Source organism: Aegilops tauschii, chromosome 1 (genome assembly GCF_002575655.3).
Source record: "Aegilops tauschii subsp. strangulata cultivar AL8/78 chromosome 1, Aet v6.0, whole genome shotgun sequence".
Classification (NCBI taxonomy): domain Eukaryota; kingdom Viridiplantae; phylum Streptophyta; class Magnoliopsida; order Poales; family Poaceae; genus Aegilops; species Aegilops tauschii.
In genome coordinates this window covers 507,367,795-507,385,497 of record NC_053035.3, presented here as the reverse complement: position 1 = coordinate 507,385,497, position 17,703 = coordinate 507,367,795, and the positions used below count along the sequence as shown (strand labels likewise).

Below are 17,703 nucleotides of genomic sequence, written 5' to 3'. Positions count from 1 at the left end.
AGTAATAGTCCAAGAAACGGGCAAGAATCGGCCCGAACTGTGATTGTTGATGACCGACACGTAAGCGCATCTTGGAGTTCGACAACCATGGAAATCGCTATGGGACCCCAAAACAGTGTGTAATAGTCCATGAAACGGGGTAGAATCGGCCAAAACTGCGAGTGTTAATGACCAACACGTAAGCACACCTTGGGGTTCAACAATTATGGAAAGGGTTCATTGTTAAATACTGGCCTAATATTTGAAGTTCCGCCATATTTGCTCTCTGGCATTTGACTTAACGCGGAATTTCATGAATTAATATTGATTAAAAATACCAGCTAGGAATGATGGGGGAACTCTTAGGGGAGTGTACACAAATAATACAATTGTATACTAACATTACTATCCATACTAATATATAAAAAGCATTAATGGAGGTGATCCAAAAAATCTCAAACATATAACCAAGTCAATCTGAAGGTCCAAATCGCTCCAACGTTGAGCACCAAGCATGTTTAGCATGTTTAATGCACAATTAATATCTTACCTAATATCAACATGCACCTAATATCAACATGCATTGTAGACGGTTATTACTAGTAGATAAGAAATAATACATCCGCATTGTTTTTTGAACAATGGAATTAGGGTCTCGAAGGACCCCGATTCACATTAGAAGCATTCAAGAACCACATACGATAGGACTCACAAGTAAGTAATAATTAGAGCCCGGTCGAAACATTAAGCAACATGACCCTTAAAAACGAAACTATACTGTAAGCCAGTACTAGACACAGGCACACTAGACAAACAGAATCCTTGAAAAAGAAACTATGTTTTAATCCAGTCCTAGACACAGGCTTCAACACATCCCCAAACAAGGATTTGCATTTCGTTTTTTTACAGGATCTGGGCAAAATTCTTCATTTTAGAAAATTTCGGATGAAAAAACAAATCAAAATTTGAAACGAAATTTGAATGAAAACTGACCGACATTTGGTAACTTTTTAAAAAATTGAGCAGAACTAGACCATATCACAGAAATTGTGGCCAGGCTCGATGTTGGGGCCCAAGTGCAGCCTGGATCTCATGTGGCCTCGTTTCACAGCATCGACCAGGTGGCCGCGAACGGGCATGGGCGATGTAGCGGCCAGCGACCTATACCATCCATGGGATGGAGAAGAAGAAGTGCTTGAGGAGGTGGTGTGCTGGAGGAGGAGGAGGAGGAGGAGGAGGCTCGGCGGAGGAGGTACTTTCGTTGCCTGCAGCCGCCACAATACAAGGAAGGGTACAATATCTGACCTCCACCACTCGGGCACATAGTATACAGTACCAACCAACAGTAGATGGACCTCACTCACTCGGTTAATCTTTCTTTCGCCAGAGAGGAATGGCCACGGGCCAGCGACGCCGGCGCCGACGGCTCCCTACTCTGCAGGCCCCCCTGCCTCGTGGGGCCCATGGCCCTCTCCCTCCGCGGCGCCGGCGCGGCGCCTCCCTCCTCCGCAGGCTCCCTGCCTCGTGGGGCCTGGCGGCCTCGCGCGCGGACGACGGCCGCCGACTCCTTCACCTATCCAGCCGATCATCGCCTCCGGGGAGCACCATGGCCATTACTGCTCCGCACCGCTACTCCTCAGTCGAGCTCGCGCGACGCCATCACCGGGACCGGGAGCAGCACCGGCCGTCCATGTTGCCATTGGCCTTGTCCTTCAGGTTCCCTTCCTCTCACTCTTGTCCGATTCTCTCCTAGCCGTATGTTATGTGCCTGGTCCTGATTCGTTCGTTGTCCCACAGCTGGATCGGGGGGCGGTGACATGTTCGTCGTGTTCATCGCTTGTTATCACCTTGGCCGCCTGACGGAGATGGAAGAGGTTCCTTGCTCCCTTGCTTGGTCCTGTACTGGCTTTGTCCTGTCTAGGTGCTTATCTAGATCTATTTACTGTGATTTGTGGTCTGGTTAGGGTTTGTTAAGTTTACTAGGTTCTTCATTGCTGATTGGTGGACGGTGGTGTTGTTCTGCTGGGAAGAGACAAGATCTGCCATTGTTTCTCCTCTAGGTTGGGTCGCTGTTGCTGGTCTGTACATGTACTTTTCTTTTCCAGGTTCTACTATTTGGCATTACATGTTCATGGTTTTACTTGAAGGATATGCATCTCAGACGTGGATTAGCAAGAAAACATGTAGACGTCATCTAGCATACCATTATGTTGTATAATGGGTTAGTGATGTGTCATGAATGAATTAGAATTAGGAATCAAACTATTTCTGGTATTTTAAGGATTGAGACAGCTGGTTGACTTGCCAATTTATAGCTCGCCTCCACACATGAGGAAGGCGATGCCATTATGCCTTTGTTGCCACGGAGCCGAGCTAGGACACTGGTCAGCCTGTCACCTAACTCCATCAAGGTCACTCGCTAATCCTGACTCACCATCAACCTCCTCAATATCACCTATCCTATTACCACTTTAGCATTTGATTCCGTACTTCCAGATAACTGATACTAATTATTTGAGGAGTAGACATTTGAACCATTGTTTAGTTAATACTACCAGGTTCATATTTTTTAGGAAGATAGTCATGTATCTGTTAATTTGACAGCGGAGTTAATTTTACAGAACATATAAGTTACCACTGTTTTGTTAGTTCATTCTTGGTCAAACATACTATTTTAATATCGTCCTATAAGTGCCACAAAAATTGTGCAGGTGATCATACCATGTTGCCAGAATATACTTTAGAGTGTGGTCTTTATATGCTTATTGTACGCACTTCTAATGGCTTCTGGTGGCTTAATATGCCCAATGTTGTTATAGAACATGTAGATACCGCTGTTTTATTTGATGGTCAGACATACTATTTAATATCTTCCTACAAGTGCCTCAAAAAATTATTCAGGTGATCGTACCATGTTATCATTGGAATAAAGAAGAATCTATTTGAGAGTGTGGTCCACAAAAGTTATGCAGGTCGTCACTGCAAGCAATACCCTATTGTCCAACTCCATTCGTGCATCTTATCTGGAGATGCTTACTTATCTAATCATCTTCTAGATTATTTGACTAGAAGATAGTTCAATTTCCACTTCAATGCATGGATGCAGAGTATCTCGGGAAGAAGGTGAAGACATATATGCAACACATTTTGAGTTATTGAATAGTCTCGTTCTTCTAGCTTTACAATTTTGTTGTTTTTCCAAGATTATTGCTGCACACTTATCTGTTTCACTCTCTGGATGGCCTAGTTATGATTTTGTTTCTTTGTATTATGTAATTCAGGTTCATGTATATTGGAGGTGGAGGAGCACAATATGAAACATCAAGTTTACAGGAAGTTGCTGAAATCAAAGAGGAGCAGGGAAAGATCAATAGCACTGCACTTCCACGCCTGGTCCCAAGGTTTGCCTGTCGATTTAGATACTGTTCAGCACTCTGATTTTACTGAAAGTTTCAGCAGTTAGTGTTGAGCAGGTCGTTACATCGCCACGATTTAGATATTGTTCTAACATTCTGGCTATATTACACACTTGGTTGTTCTGGATTTGGAATAATTTTGGGATCGACGCTCTAGACCAACGGGATGGACCGGGCAATGTACGCCAAGGTGAGACCTGGCTATCCTCTTAAGTTGATTGGTTTCTCTTTCTGCATTCCTTTTTCTATGGTCTCATTTGGCATTTCTCCTTCATGATTATTATGTTGTCCCTTTTGGGTTGTCAAATGCTTTACCTTGGCAGCATGATAAGATTCCTTGCTTTCTCCATGTGAATTTTCCAAAAAGCTTATCTATTTAAGGAACCATTTTTTCTCATTGATGTTGCATCGACCAATGCTTATAGTACCTAATAGAACTAAAAGTCGGTTACCCGGTCAACACACCTTATAAAAAATTATGAATGGGCAAGATGTGGCCATCTAGAGTAGAATTTGGTTCATTGATTAATGTAGAAAGACATGGGTCAAAGTGATCTTTTTCCAAGGTAATCTGTCACGCCCCAAGTGAGTCTTAGCCGTGACAATCGCCACATGCTTATAAATCTGATTTATAAGCATGTTAGGCTAGTAAACAAATTATTTTCTAATATGCACAAGAGCCAACTTTATTCATTACTAGCTATTACAAAGGTTATGATACATGCAACTCCTTTATTTATTCCCAACCCGTAGAGCTACTCCTACTGTTCATCATTCTCATCAGCACATCCATCATTTGCTACTTCTGCAAAATCAACAACAATAGCAAGAATGAGTAAGATCTCATACTCAGCAAGCACACGGATACAAAGGAACTTCTCTCGGCAAAAGTGACAAAACACAAGGGTTAGTTGTAAAAAAAAGAGTTTGATGGCACAGGAAGATAATGGAGATTAATTTAAAGAAAAGAAAAGAAATAACTGGCATCACATATGACCGCAAGCTTCCCAACCCGGGAGTCACAGGGGTGAAATTTCACACTTTTACGCTCTTAAGAGGGGTACTCTGACGTCGACAGCCTCGACTAGAACCACACAGGCGCTAGTAGAGCAGAGCTCTTTATTCCCCCAAGAACCGACCACTCGACTTACTAGTGTCGATCGCTCCTACGGATCCATCATCGACACGCTTCCGAACGAGTGGCGTTCTTAGCGGAGAACTCAGACAGTCCCATACCTGAACTGTGACCGGTACAATACGTTTGCCGTCGTGATACCAGATTTTTATAAAATTTACTAGACAAAGATTAGCAAGAGGAAATACATGCAAGACCAAGATAAATATCTCTAGGCTTTTCACAGAACCAACCATCCATGCATGAGCCATTAATCCATGTGCTCACATGCATGTACCAATGATTTCTCCACCGTGATCATAAACCAAAAAGGTAGTACTGTGGTATGCATGCTAGCTTCAAGAGATGTACAGGAATCAAATCATACGAACAGTGCACATTATAGAGCTTGAGAAGTACTACTAGATGTAGAGCATGGCATGAATAGTGAGACAAACAAGGAATAGGACAGCTAGAAAGGCTAGATGGAATGCATGCTTGCCTGACTCGCTGACTCGCTGCTTCCTCCGAGCGCTCTTGCCGATCAGTGTGATTCTACTCCATGCAAAGCTAGCTAGTGAACTGGTTTGTATGTTGGGATGAGTACTACAGCGTGCTCTTGCCCATCTATTTATAGGCATGGTAGGGTAGGGAATGGAGCTGGATAAGTGTAACTCAGCAGCCTCGGTGTCTCTAGTTTTACAGCTGTTTGTACTTTTACATTACACGTGCCTAGCTGACTCCAACAGAGCATTAAATGCTACAGATAAGTGCAAACTTGAGCTGCTAAATATCTTGTACCACACCCACACGTGGCCCTCCTACTCGAAGGCTCTACAAGCATGTTCTTGTAATGCATATCCTTCCACACTAAGGAATTAAGTTGACTACTCTTACTTAGTACTAACCAATGATTGCCAATGATTGATTTTATCTAATTAAGCTTATAATTACTACTCCAACATTCTGCTAATTTTGTTAATTTACCAAAATACAAGATCTTATTTATACTAATAAACACGGGTATTACATCCTCCCCTACTTATAGAAATTTCGTCCTCGAAATTTAATTACCCATAAACTGGAGATGCGGAAAACATGCGCGCAAATCATCTTCTTTTTCCCAAGTCGCCTCCTCCTCTTTATGGTTGCTCCATTGGACTTTTACAAACCGAATGGTCCTTTTTCTCATTACCCTATCTTTCACATCCAAAATCTTTATTGGGTGCTCTTCATAGGATAGATCCGGCTGCAGCTCCGTGAGTGGTAATTCTACTGTTTTTGGTGGGAGTTCACACTTCTTTAAAGTGGATACATGGAACACGTTGTGTATCCCTGATAAATTTGGGGGTAATTCCAGACGATAAGCGACAGCTCTAACTTTATTAATGATTTGAAATGGCCCGACATATCTTGGACTCAATTTTCCACGTAGGCCAAAACGTCTCGTCCCTTTCCTTGGAGAAACTTTCAGATAGACAAAATCTCCTGCCTTAAACTCAACTTCTCTGCGCTTTTTATCCGCTTGAGTCTTTTGTCGACTTTGTGCTGCCTTTAGGTGCTCACGAATAATTCATAATTTTTCCTCGGCCTGTTGAACTAAATCTGGGCATCCTATCTTTGCAAGCCTACAGATAGAATACACTCAGGGCACCACATGTTTAAGTTGTCACTCCTATGTTTATAAGTTTATAGGAAGCAAACATTTTCATTATCTTTGGCACTTATATTTTCGTTATATTAACTTGTGCAGCGGAGTTTTAAAACCAAAACGGGGCAATTCTCTACTGTGACAAAGTGAAGAGAAAACTGATGCATCAAATTAATAGAGAAATTCAGTTCATATGAAGCAGAAGAAAGGCATGCAGTACCTTACATTGAAAATGATTGTTAGCCCATTGTGGTACTTCAAATCTGATAAAGAATATGTTTCATGACCGAGACATGGCATTTGGAGAATCTCAGTACTAATATCTACATGAATCAACTTTTATTTTGTCACCCTACTTAATGTTCTGATATGGGACTATTTATTCTGTGTATCTCTTATAAATAATAATGAAATGATCTATATGTAAAGTTTTCCTATTTTAATTATATTATGTTGTCGATGATGCATGGTTCTGGAATTTGGAGATTAACATTTAGGCTTTTGGTATATTTTGAACCTTTTTGCTTTGTACTAAACTTGATGCAAACCAGTTTGTCTTATCTGGCACTGCCACTCAGGCTTTTTGGAACAAATTTTGTCATGTTCTTGCAAATTAATTACCCTATTAACTTAGTATTCTCATCTTACCATGTTTTTGTTTTATCTCTACTGTTTGTGATCTACACTAAACTCATTAGTCCTGAAAGAGTGTTGTAATTTTCTTTTGATGTACAAGATTTATACATGCCGTGCCACGGCGCTTGGACGGGCAATGCGCCTGCTTCCGATCTAGTAGTATAGTATAGTAGGACAAAAACACCTCAGCTCAATTGATGATGGTTCGATGTACTACTACTAGCTATAGTAGAAGGGTAGAGTAAGACAAAAGGAACTCAATTCAATTGGAGATTCTGCAAGATAGTGCCATAAACATCAATTGATTAATGACAGCAATTTCGGACTTTCATCAAGATTTTGAGTTTCAAGGAAGGCATGTAAACGTTGACTTAACTGAAATAGAAGCGTCTGATCATTTGCTGTTTGAGGGAATGAAAATATTGGTAACAAATTTTCCCATTTTTATTGTTTGTGTTTTCCCCTTTTTCTTGTACTTTTTCTCTCATAGCTTTTTTAGGCCCTTGATTCGCCCTAATATTAAATAAGAGCAATTTGTTGCGAACCAACCTGTGGTTGAGATGGTTAGGTGGACAGTGGTATCCCCAACCCACCATGGTTCAAATCCTGGTGCTTGCATTATTCCTGGATTTATTTCAGAATTTCCGGCGATGCACTTTCAGTGGGAGGAGATGTTCCCGTCGACGACGAGGCGCCTACGGTGGTTTCGTAAATCTCAAGATAATATGCCGGCTCAGTCTCTCAGAGGTACTCATAGGGGTAGGGTGTGCGTGTGTGCGTTCATAGGGGTGAGTGTATGCGCGTGTATATGAGCGCTTGTGTCTGTACTGATGCTCAAAAAAAAAGAGCAATTTGTTTCTTTTTTTTTACCACAGTTTTTTTTCGAGAATCTTTTTACCACAGTTTAGTACGAGTAAAAAGCTTGTTTGATAAGCAAACAAACTAACCTAGACCCAGACTTGTACTCGCACAAGGCCCAGACCCTTTTCACAACACGTTCTTTTTTCTGGTGACAAACAAGCAGGCTGGGGGTGGAGGCCTATGTACACAATGACAAATACGGAGCGAATAAGTTGGCATCGGGAGGGTTATAAACAGGGTGATGTCATCTTAGATGTGATACATAGTCAGACCCTAGGAAATATGTACCTGACGCCAAACTCCATACGAAAGGATCACCCATTAATTATTTTCCTTTTTAATGGGGAAGGATCGCCGAATATCCAATTCTAAGCCTGGACTCATATGCACCTGGTCAAGGAACAATTCATAAAAAAATCCAAAAAATTTGTGCAAGGTAGATAATTTGATGCGTGAGGTGCACTCTAAATTTCAGAGCATTTCAACATTTGAGTAGCTCTCAACAAATTTTTTTGGGTATATGAACAGCTCCAGAGGCCGAAGCGGGTGCGCGGGGGAGGGGGGTGCGTCAAGACGTACCTTTGGTAAAGGGCCAGGCCATGGCCGGATCGCCGTCGCCACCGTCCTCCGGTGTACGACGCGCCTAACGATCTCGATCCTCCATCTTCCCTAATCCATTCTTTGCCGGATCATCCTGCGAAATCACCTCATCCACCAACAGAGCAACATCTTCCTCAGAATACCCTACCTTAAACGCCTCGCAGATGTGATCTGAAGGTGTCGGCGACGCCATCTCCGGCGAGCAGGCGTCTAGAGGCCGGCCGTCGTCATCTGGTCCTCCGACTCCACTAGCTTGGCGTCTAGGAGTCTCATCCGCGTTCGATCCCGTGTGAACCGACCCAAGTTGTCTTGCCGAGGGCCCACGAAAACCTACTTATTGTGACGTCAAAGTATCAGTGGGCATGGAGGTCTAGTTAGGCTTGGTTGTGAGAAGGCCGATCTGAGTTGGCGGTGGAGGAAGACTTGCATGAAGGCCAGCCGCCTTGCATGGAGGTCTAGTTAGGCTTTGAAACCAATAAAAAGGTGCATGCCGCATTCTCGAGATACTACTAGCTAGAGCCCTTATGAAGTTATGAGGTAAGTGCTGCAATGGCTAATGGCAAAATTACATTTCAGTATTGTGATTGTGATGGGCCGCATACAAAAATAGATGGATGGATGGATGGAGTCAAATTTGTGTAGCTGCCATCCCATGGATGGATGCATTATATATATATACTCATTCACCATATATAAAATAGATAGATAGATAGATAGATAGAGATATAAAAATCCATCCATCTTCTTCCTGCTCGATCTCCGTCATCACACATACATACATACAGACGCATGCAAGGGAACGATCGATCGAAAGAAAAATATATAATCAAAGGAGGGGCTCCTCATCCTCCTCCTAAACCCTAAACCTGAGCATCCACCTCAAAGGCGACAAGGGCGGCGGCAGCGAGGAGGGCCGCGTCGTGTACGCCGACAGGAGGCTGGCCGGCCGACAGTGAGAACAAGTCCAAATCGTCGTCCGACACCCAGGCACCATGCATCTATCTATCTTATAAGTACATATATACACGCTTAATCGTTTCTTTATTTGCTTTCTGATGGGATGCGTACCAGTGGCAGTGACAAGTGGGATCAGGATGCAAGCCAAACATAGATCGATTCAACACATCACATGATCGGGAGGCCTACATGCATGCGCGCGTGCTTCACTCTCCATGTACAGTACAATGAGCCACATGCATGCCAATCCAAAAATTCTCTCATCTTTTTTTCGACAACAAAATTGTCTCATCTTTTTTTTCTTTTTTGAGAATAAAATTGTCTCCTCCGCTTTATAGGATAGGAACGTCGATCATAGGAATAGAAAATAAGATGGTATGTATCTCAAATCAGTTATCTTTGAAAAGGGGGTTGCCCCGGTCTCTAAATCATCGTGATGCTCACAATCATTTTATAAAGTCATTATTCAAAGTACATAACAATCATGATAGGAAAGGGAAAAAATAAAATCACAACAGGCCAATTATTCAAAGTACGTACCATCTATCTATTCATCTGCCCGGCAATTCCAAATTGCCCACGAAACTCCAGTCGAACGTGTTCCTTGAGTTTTTGGTGGATACCACCCATCCAGTTTTCGAACAAAATCGGTATATTCGTCGTTGGTGACAAATTATATGCAACATGCATGAATCGTGCGCCAGACCTCCTTTGAAATGTGGACGATAGAAACAGGAACCCGTTCATGCAAATCAAAGGACTCTAAATAAAATTTCCTACAGGAATCATATTCTATGATATTCTTATACAATTCGTAGAAACCAAAGGAGACCTTAATCGGAAAAGGCAACAACATGTGCTCGCTCCCACGCCGGTTTGGTTTGCACAATTACAAAAAATAAATAAATCAAGAGGTGCCCTTAATTTTCTGAATATACAATTTGATTTAGATGCACGGATTGAGTTATAAACTTAAATTCCATCATCATGTGGCAAAACACTGCGAAAAGGAGCTTCCATTTGAACCGTATCATCCCATGCACTCCATTTAATTAGGCGCAATGGATTGTAGCTCCATGGCGAGCCACCATATGTCCTGCCTTGCAGGCTTTGCAGCATTTAACAAATAGCTAGGGTATTTTTGACAAACGGACTCGTAGTCGTTAAAGAATATAACAATGTCGTACGTTTACATACTGGAGAGTGGATGATCCATGATATATATTCACAAGAAACACGATGCTGCCCATGCATATCGTCTTTTCATCTCTAGCTTCCACGTACAAAGAGGCGGTTGATGTGTCAATCACACCTTTTGTAGATTCATGTTGAACGTATGATTCCTGTAATCTCTAGCCTTATATAGCTGACTCATAGAAATATGATAGGATTAGCTTTCTTGTCACGCAAGACATCTCGTGTATATATTGTGTCCAACTTCAAGGAATACAATTGAGTTGCATCTTATATTCTTTCTACATGGTATCGGTTTTCACCGCGATCTCCCTCGCTTCCGCTCCCCGCAGCCGCCGCTCCCTCTCGTAGCCACCGCTGCCACCCCCTCTAACCCTAGCGCGTGCTACCTCCTCTATAGCCGCCGCCGCCCCCTCCTCCCAAAAACCCTAAGCCGCCGCCGCTGCTCCCTTCCTCCTACAGCCGCCGCCGCCTCTTCCCCAAACCCTAGTGTCACCGCCGCTGCTAATCTCCTACAGCCGCCGCCGCCCCTTACCCCCTCGACCACCACCCAAACCCTAACCACCCGTCGCCACCCCTCTCCCTCTCCCCGCCACCATGTCCCGCTCCAAAGCCGAACCATCCGATGCCGGTTCTTTCGCCGGCGCCATGTTCACCTCCGACCGCCTCAACAAGCTCCACATAAAAGACTGCGTACCCGTCGTCCTCGACTCGCCATCCTACAATGCGTGGCGCACCTACTTCGCGCTATTGTTCTGCTCCTACCGTCTCATGGAGCACGTTGACGGGAGCGTTGACTTTCGTGACATGAAGGACGACAATGAGTGGCTTGTTGTGGACGCTTGCATCGTCAAGTGGCTTTTTCTCACCATCTCCGAAGGTCTCTTCAACATGGTGAACTCCCATGACCCATCGGCGTATGCTATGTGGACACGGCTGTGCGACCTCTTCCTCGACAATCAACCACAACGCCTTGTCTTCCTCTAAGGGGAGTTCTTCACTCTGCAGCAAAATGATATTTCGATCAATGAATACTGCACGCGGCTGAAGGTTCTCGCCGACAAGCTGCGCGACGTCGGCATGACCATCGACGACTCCGTCCTCCTCACCAACCTCCTTCAGGGCCTCCACCCGACCTCGGCCAGTGAAAGGATCGATATAGTTGACTAGAGGGGGAGGGGGGTGAATAGACAACTAACAATTTTTAGCTTTTCTTTACCAATTTAAACTTTGCATCAAAGTAGGTTGTCTAGATATGCAACTAAGTGAGCAACCTATATGATGCAATGACAACACGCACACAAGCAAGCAAGGGATTTAACACAAGTAAGCTTGCGAAAGTAAAGGGACGAGATAACCAAGAGTGGAGCCGGTGAAGACGAGGATGTGTTACCGAAGTTCCTTCCTTTTGAGGGGAAGTACGTCTCCGTTGGAGCGGTGTGGAGGCACAATGCTCCCCAAGAAGCCACTAGGGCCACCGTATTCTCCTCACGCCCTCACACAATGTGAGATGCCGTGATTCCACTATTGGTGCCCTTGAAGGCGGCGACCGGACCTTTACAAACAAGGTTGGGGCAATCTCCACAACTTAATTGGAGGCTCCCAACGACACCACAAAGCTTCACCACAATGGACTATGGCTCCGCGTTGACCTCAACCGTCTAGGGTGCTTGAACACCCAAGAGTAACAAGATCCGCTAGGGATAAGTGGGGGGAATCAAATTTCTCTTGGTGGAAGTGTATATGGGGGCCTTCTCAACCAATCCCGAGCAAATCAACAAGTTTGATTGGCTAGGGAGAGAGATCGGGCGAAAATGGAGATTGGAGCAACAATGGAGCTTTTGGGGGAAGAGATAGATCAACTATGGGGAAGAAGACCTCCTTCTATAGTGGGGGGAACAATCCAACCGTTACCCCCCACAACAGCCCCGCAGAGGGCGGTACTACCGCATAAGGCAGCGGTACTACCGCTGAGAATAGCGGTACTACCGCTCCCCCGACGGTACTACTGTGGAGATTGGAGGGCAAGGGAGACACAGACTCGGGCGGTACTTCCGCGGTGGTAGGGCGGTACTACCGCTCACGAGCGGCACTGCCGCTCTACTGCCACTGCGAAGTACCGCACAATCCAACACGAAAAAGACCCCTCGAGTCGACGCGGTAGAGGCCTGGTACCGCAGCGGTACTACTACTGAGGACCCACCAGCGGTACTACCGCTGTGGAGCGGTACTGCCGCCTGTGACTCCTAAGCGGTACTACCGCTAGGACCAAACTCAGCCCAAAGAAGGGGGAAAGAGACCTCCAAAGAAGCGGAAAGGCTCAGAGGGTGTAAAGAGGATGTGTACGTGTTGATTCCACCCTAGCCTTACCAAAACGGACCCCCTCTTGATAGTACGGTGACTCCTACGAAACTAGTCCACCAGAAAAGAAGCGAAAGAGCTACACCGTCTTGAATGACACTCCGAGGGGAAAGAAATCGTCTCGTGCCAAATGATGAATCTCTGAAATGCTCAAAGCACACAATTAGTTCGCAAACATGTTGTCATCAATCACCAAAACTACATCTAGAGAGATATGCCTTAACAATCTCCCCCTTTTTGGTGGATTGATGACAACCAGGGATTTGCACAAGGATATACCATGAAAGTAAAGATACTTAGAACTACAAAATATAGACGGGCTCCCCCTGAATTTGTGCATCTAGTTAGTAGTGCCTTTGGAATGTAGGACACACACATTAGGATCAACACTCCCCCTATATTTTATAGTCCAACAACCTAAGCATAGGATACATGAGAGCAGGTAATATAACAGGATAGACAAGCAACTCATAAGATACCAAAGTACTAGAAAGACATAGATAAATATAAGGTAGCATATGTCTTACACCATATATCTGGAACTTAGGTCTCACTGGCACACAACCAAACAAGGCAAATGGTGAGAAAACACAACGACACAACAAAGAAAACGCCGACACCATAAAGCACAAATCCCAACAAATCCCTAAGCTCTCTCCCCCTTTGGCATCGAGACACCAAAAGGGCAAAGAGCGACGCTACGGCTCCAGGTGAAGGCAAACTGAGGAGCTCTCTCATGACATCCTGGCAGGGTCATCTGCACTGCCATCTTCAGTCGGGAACTGCTCGGTGTCGGAATCGGTCCACGGACAGTGCTGCTGAATCCACTCCTCTTCCTCAGTGATCTGGCCCTCAGACCCACTGACAACGGTCACACCCAGCTGACGCATGAGCTCCTTGTGATGCCCCCTGGCCTTCTTCTCAGCCACATGAGTCATGTACTGACCACGAGACTCCATGCAGAAGAGCTTCTTCATCTTGCGCTTGATCTTCTTTGCCCAAGAGGGCTCTGTCCCAGAAGGCTCATAATCCTCATCGTCATCATCGGCCTCAGCCCCGTCCTCGGTCTCCATGTCAGCAGCAGTAGATGGACCCCCGGATTTAGGGGCTGGGACGCCCCAACTGTCCTTCTTCCTCAGACGCTTGATCTCATGAGAAACCAATTCTCCAGTTTCCAGCATCACCTGGGGATGGACACGTGCCCATGCCTTCTCAATGAGCAGCATGATGAACGGACCATAGATCGGGCACTTGCGCTCAGAAATGGCAGTGAGAAATTCAGACCACATAACATGAGAAATGTCCAGGGACTCGCCAGTGTTTGCTTCCTTCTCATGCTGGCAGAAGAGAAGCATATCCACGAGATAGGAGTGGACTATATCTAGATTCCTGATGCGAGGAAAGAGGGTCTCTCGAAAGACACGATGAAGGACGTCCAGGTAGGTAGACAACTCATAGGTTTCCTTCTTAGTCACAGGGTGAACCTTCACAGTGCAGTAGGGCCAGAGGGCTTGCTTGTGAGTGGAGTTGACGTTGCGGTGAGGGCGAAAGCCGACAAGAGTCTCAAGACCGCGATCTTCCACCTGAAGTAACTCCATGAAGGCCTTCCACTTGACAGACAGTAACTTGCCATTTGTCATCCAGGTCAGAGTTCTTTCTTCATCAGTGCCAAGATGGACAGTAGCATAGAATTGAGCCACCAAATCTGCATCAAAGTCCTTGTTGAACTGCATAATTCTGAGAATGTTTAGCTGAGCACACATCTAAAGAGCTACACCAAAGTATTCAGGATCCTTTTCCATGGCATCCGTGTCGATGGAGCGAACATCAACATAGAGATTCTTCTTGGCCTTGATCACATCAAAGTAGATGGAAAACTGAAAGCGGTTCCAGAACGGGTGGTTGACAAAATTGGGTTCTTGGTCTTCTGCATAGGGGTTGCGGCGACGCCTTTCCCAGAACTCCTTAGCAGACAACTCAGTCACAGTCTTGCCCCTTGGCTTCGGCCTGTTGGCAAGTTTCTTCTGGTGTGGAGGCGGAGGTGCCGCACTCGAGGAAGCACCTACTGACTCAGAGGTGCGGTAGCGCTTTGATGTTGCACGACCGGGGTTGGCACGGCGGACTTGCTGCTCAGGATGTTCATCACCTGGAACCAAACACACGAATAGAAGAACCAACACGAAAGAAAGAGCGTAAGCTTCCAAACAAAACAACATGGATCAAACAATGGTAGGAAAATGATGGAATCTGGCAGGCAGCGGTAGTACCGCTGGCCATAGGCGGCAATACCGCTCCAGCGGTAGTACCGCTCCAGCGGGAGCAGTAGTACCGCTCAAGACTGGGAAACGGCGGTTCCTACTGCCGCGGTCAGATCCGGTACTACCGGACTACCAAATTCAAAAATACTCCTACCAAAACTTAATCCACACAGTCTAGATGCCTTCTCCAAACTACTCAAGCCGAGATTTAGCCAAAAATCTAGAGATGCAACCACTATTGCCCCAAAAACGCTAGATCTGAGAACTAGACAAAAAGAGAGAAGGAACGAGGGCAATACCGACATCCATGGCAAGAGGACGAGGTGGGGATCGACTCCACCAAAGGGAATGGAGAGGGAAGTCCCGGAGACGGCGGCCCGCCGGAGCCCTCCCGCGGCGAGGCGAGGTTGGAGAGAGGAAGAGAGACGAGGGGGCGGTGTGTATGGGTATGGGGGAGGAGAAACCTCCCCCTGCCCCGACATAACCCCCTGGTCCCGCCCCCAGTGGTAGTACCGCTCGGGTGGGCGGTAGTACCGCTTGTCAACATAAGCAGTAGTACCGCGCACCACCAGCGGTAGTACCGCCCAGCCAAGACTCCAAAGACTAGACACAAAAGGCTTAGCTCAAAAAGAAAAAGAAAAACAAACGGCAAGAAGAGAGAGCAAACACAAAGCAACAAAAAATAAAAACACCAGCGAGAGGACAAGAACCACACACCTCTTCAAGAGAGGGCGGTGGCCGAGGCCACCTATGTTTGAGTCAATTGGTATGGCACCGCGAAGAATTATCCTTGGGCCCATGACCAAAACTCGTCTTTGAAGCACAAGTACCATAAAAAATGGCTAATGTGAAATAGTTGATCAATTTATGCATAATAAGGGGAGGGAGAGTTCATTAAGAAAACAACACTCCCCCTATGTCCATGCCTACACCTAAACAAGATAACAAGTCGAGTATGGTGGGGAGTGCAAGTGTTCAAGCAACATTGCTCGAATCAATGATATTTAGCTCATGCCTTAACTCGCGAAATCTTGCTTCATCCAACGGCTTCGTGAAAATATCTACAAGGTTATCATGAGTGTTACATAGTTGAGCTCGATCTCCCCTCGCCTAATATGATCCCGGATGAAGTGATACCGAATCTCAATATGCTTCGTCTTGAAGTGTTGCACCGGGTTGAGAGAAATCTTGATGGCACTTTCATTGTCACACCAAAGAGTCACTTTGTCACAAATGACACCGTAATCCTTTAAAGTTTGCCTCATCCATAAGAGTTGTGCACAACAACTCTCGGCCGCCACATACTCCGCTTCGGTGGACGAGAGAGACACACAACTTTGCTTTTTAGAAGACCAACTTACCAAAGAGCAACCAAGGAATTGACACCCTTCGGAAGTGGACTTCCTATCCACTTTGTCTCCCGCCCAATCCGAGTCCGAATACCCTACAAGCTTGAAGTTTGCTCCTCTTGGGTACCATAAGCAAAGTTTGGGGTATGAGCCAAATATCGAAAGATTCGCTTGACCGCCACAAAGTGGCTTTCCTTAGGTGCGGCTTGAAAACGTGCACAAATTCCCACACTCAACATGATATCCGGTCTAGATGCACAAAGGTAAATTAATGAACCAATCATGGAGCGATATACCTTTTGATCCACCGCTTTACCATTGGGATCGATGTCAAGTTGGCACTTGGTGGGCATTGGAGTGGACGCCGGCTTGACATCACTTAGCTTGAATCTCTTGAGCATGTCTTGAGTGTATTTGGCTTGGTTGATGAAGGTTCCTTCTCTTCTTTGCTTTACTTCGAAACCGAGAAAGAACTTCAACTCTCCCATGGAAGACATCTAGAACTTTGAGGTCATGAGTGCGGCAAATTCCTCATTGAAAGCTTTGTTAGGGGAACCAAAGATAATGTCATCAACATATAGTTGGCACACAAACAACTCCCCTTTGACCTTCTTAGTAAAAAGAGTGGGGTCGATTAGCCCAACTTCAAACCCACGATCTTGTAACAACTCGGTAAGGTGGTCATACCACGCACGTGGGGCTTGTTTAAGGCCATAGAGTGCCTTATCGAGTTGATACACATGATCGGGAAAGTAGGGATCCTCGAACCCGGGGGGTTGCTTGACATACACCAACTCATTAATAGGACCATTAAGAAAAGCACTCTTCACATCCATTTGTTGCAACTTAAAGTTGTGATGAGAAGCATAAGCAATCAACAAACGAATAGATTCAAGGCGAGCAATGGGAGCAAATGTTTCACCGTAGTTGATACCCTCGACTTGGGAGTAGCCTTGTGCCACCAATCGTGCCTTGTTGTGGATGATGGTCCCATGAGCATCTTGCTTGTTCTTGAATATCCACTTGGTTCCAATGACATTGTGGTTCCCCGTTGGCCTTGGCACTAATCTCCACACATTGTTGTACTCGAAGTTGTTGAGTTCTTCGTGCATGGCATTGAGCCAATCCGGATCTTCGAGAGCTTCATATACCTTTTGGGGTTCCACACAAGAGACAAACGCGTGATGTTCACAATAGTTTGCCAATTGTCTACGAGTGCTTACCCCCTTTTGAATGCTTCCAAGCACATTCTTCATGAGATGACCCTTGGTGGAGAGCTTGGAAGCAATCTTGGCGGCACGACGCTCCAATTCCTCCTCGGAGGTGA

The 17,703-nt window shown here is 45.4% G+C and overlaps 1 long non-coding RNA gene across 1 annotated transcript; it reads right to left on the bottom strand.

Annotated features, from left to right (window-relative positions):
• Window positions 1–4,052: 4,052 nt before the first annotated feature.
• LOC141023324 (uncharacterized) lies at window positions 4,053–5,873 on the bottom strand. Its single transcript, XR_012184361.1, has 2 exons — window positions 5,012–5,873; window positions 4,053–4,200 (listed from the first exon to the last, which is right to left on the bottom strand). It is a non-coding gene; the product is annotated as an uncharacterized lncRNA (long non-coding RNA).
• Window positions 5,874–17,703: the final 11,830 nt, after the last annotated feature.